The sequence below is a fragment of the Myotis brandtii genome, unplaced genomic scaffold (assembly GCF_000412655.1).
Source record: "Myotis brandtii unplaced genomic scaffold, ASM41265v1 scaffold1064, whole genome shotgun sequence".
NCBI lineage: Eukaryota > Metazoa > Chordata > Mammalia > Chiroptera > Vespertilionidae > Myotis > Myotis brandtii.
In genome coordinates, this window is record NW_005353602.1 from 467526 (window position 1) to 470997 (window position 3472).

The window sequence follows — 3472 nt, forward strand, 5'->3', positions numbered from 1 at the left end:
GGCCGCCATCCAGGGCTTCCCATGAGCTGGGAGCCCAGCTACAAAGCAAGAGCCGCGGCGCCTTCGGAAACCAGAGGCAGCCACAGCTATGTTTTGATTATCAAAGAAGCAAATGCCATGATGTCCGAGAGAGCCCTCCACTCTGCCCTGGGCCTGCTCTGCATCTCGCACCACTTCCGACTTCCTGCTGCGTGTACTCCTTTCTGCACATTACTCTCTACTCTTGTCTGTTTCCTCCGCAGAGCAGGGCTCTCCTCTGCCTCACTGTAGCCCCACTGCCTACAACAGAGTAGGTGCTCAAACATATCGGGCGAATAAAAAAGGATATTTTATATATAAATATACTCATGCACCGGGGTCAGGGCGTGCCCATGGCTGTATGTACTGTGTTTTCCCCCACTACTTATGTGGCATTTGTACTTTTTTTCCTTTTTTTGCATTTCCCCTGTCATTAGTCTTTAAGAACACCCTTTTTGACAGCTGTATAGTATTCCACCACCTTGCTATTACATCCTTTTTACTTTCTTTCACACCACCCTTCTTCGTCTTTATTCAGTTGTGTCTGCAGGATTTAAATAAGGAAATAGGCAGGAAGAGGAATGTGAAGGCTTTTCTGACAGAAGGAACTCATAGGGAGAAGGCAGTGTGGGTGCGGTGTGGGGAGCTGAGTGAAATTTTAAGGGTGTTGAATTCAGTAGTGGTGTCTGGTGAGCCATGTGGCCAAGAAACCTGTGCCCAGTGGCATATTGTTAAACTAACTCTCCAATAATAATAATAATAATAATAACAATAAATATATATATATGGCATTTGCCAATGTCCATGGTGTAAATTCTCCTACCATGGTTGGTGTTTAATTCCCAAGATAGCATTGCTGAACGTGGAGTTGCGAGGCAGGGGACAGCCAGCTCTCACGGGCCCGTAGGAGCGACTCAGCGCAGCCCTGCCTGACCCCTGCTCTGGGAGGAGAAGCCCTCTCTACTCCATGTCTGCGAGCTCTCTCGGGGCCCCGGGCCCAGCATCTCAGACGAAGGGGAGGGCTCCGTCCTGGGCAGTGGGCCCATCAGGGCGGCAGGAACCCTATCTTGGGATCTGTCTATCAGACTTCTCAGCAGGATACAAACTCCCAGATTCCCTCAGCTCAGCAATCCGGAGCCGCCCCGGCCACTGGAGTGTGGCTGCTCCATCCACGCCTGGAATGCGGGGCTGGGCCCAGTCTCAGAGCTCAGCCACCAAGTGGGGCTCCGGGTCAGGCACAGCAGTGGGTTCAGGACATCACCCAATGGCACGACACGTATGGAGCACTTGCTGTATGCCAGGCTCTGTTAAACGTCCGACATTTACTTCATCGCATCCTCACACCCCGCCTATGAGGTGGGTGCCGTTGTCCCCCGTTTACAGATGAGGAAACTGAGGCACAGAGAGGATAACGCACTTGCCTAAGAACATCCAGCTCTGAAGTGTAGGTGCCAGGATTCGGTCCTAGGCCGGCTGGATGCTAAAACCTCTGCTCTTCAACCCCGAGCTCAGCATCGCCTCCTGAGACGGGTTTTATGAAGCACCTGCTGTGTGCACTGCATGGTGCTGGACTGTGTGTGGAGTTGGCAGTGATCATGGCTTTGTCTCTATGGATCTTAGCAGAAGAGGAATGGGAGGAGGTTAACCATTTATTGAGCAACTACTGTGTGCCAGGAAGGAAGCCAGATGCCTTACACCACCGTCTTAATTACCGCTCATAACAATCCCAGGAGAAAGGGGAGACCCCTCCCACGTGACAGCCCAGGCCCGGGTGCTCAGGAGCCTGCCCTCCGCTCTCCTAGCTGGGTGGCCTCCAGCAGGTCGCAGGCCCGCTCGGGCCACCTTTCCCCCTTTGGTCCCTTGACAGAGACTGTTCCAGGAGACCTGAAACCCTCTGCCAGTTTGGGGTCAAAGCTTCTCACAATAACAGGAAGTGGCCAGGCCATTTGGAAACGTTGGGGACTCTGGCCTCAGCCCCAGGGGAACGGCAGGGTCAGACGCCAGATATTGGGCAGGTGACAGAGCTGACTCCCTAGAGACCTGGCTGGCGCAGTCCATGACCTTTGTAACCCCCCTCCCCCGGGAGGGTGGGGTGGGGAGGGGTGCCTAGGAATGTGACTTCCTGCTCAGCTCCAGAAGGCAGGCGGACATGGCTGGTGGCAGCTTGGCTGGCTTCCCAGGTGGCCCCAGAACTAGGCCCCCAGGTTCCATTGGGGTTGCCAGGGGCTGGGTAGCATCCCTGGGTCTCTGCAAGATCTCAGAAGAAAAAGGTTCAGCCAAAAGCCCCCACTTAGGTTGGGGGAGGAAGGCCTGGACACCTGTCTTGAAGCCTTTTCCACTGGTGAGGATCTGGGGTGACTGGTAATGATTATGGGGGTGCTTTAACTACTCCCTTGGAGCTACCACTGTTCTGGATTCAACCCTGGATCATCCCTCACCCCCATCTGAAGGATGTGGCAATACTTCTAAGGCTTGGGGCCAGTCCTGCTAGAACCATTTCCCAGATGGGATAACTGAGGCCCAGACTTTGGAAGTTGGAGGACTCAGCAGACAGTGGCCAACTGGGGAGAAAATTCCAGGGATCTGAACCCCTAATGAGAGTGGCTGGGTGGGAGTCGAGGAGGGAGACTGGGAGGCAGATCCCTGGGCTACTCCCGTGGCTGGGCAGCCCTCCCAGTCCCGCCGGTCTGGGTGTGCCCACACTCATTCAGCGGGGGACTTCCCATTGGTGCCCAGCCCTGGGCTGACCCGAGTGACTCAGGCTGGGCACCAGCCCTTCTAAGAGCTCTTAAGCAGGTAAACAGTGAAACTCACGGGGAGAAATAGTGTGTGTAAGTACCTGCCCTGGGACAGGCCCTTCCCGTCATATTATCTCATTTAAAACTTGAATAAATGGACAAACCCGGAGCTGCAGGAGCAGAGAAAAAGGGAAGACATCTGCCTGTTGAGGAAATCCTGGAAGACGCCCCAGGAGAGGTGACATTTGAGCTATGCCTTGAAGACCAATCATAATAACAGCGAACACTTTTTTAAGCTCCCCAAGTTCCCGTCGCTGTTCTCAGACCTGTATCTGCTTTATCTCCGCGAATCCTCCCCGAACCCTGCGAGCGAGATACCGTGTTCCCTCGGAACAGATGAGAAAACCGAACCAGACAGGCACAGACAGGTTCACTTGCCCAACAGCACACAGCGACCAAGCGGCCGGCGTCAGGATGCACATCCAGAAGGCAAACCAGCTACGGACTGACACCCGCCTCTGGACCTCCGTTTCTTCATCCGTAAAATGGGGATGATAGTGCAATACTCTCTGGCGCATAGAGTTACTGCGAAGACGAAGACGGGAGAAGCCCGCCATGGCTCAGAGCAGGGCCTGGCACAGTTAGGTGTTCAAACATTGTAAACGACTTTTATCTTCGCTGCAGCGGCTGCGCCCCTCCCCCCGCCCGGCCGCGGC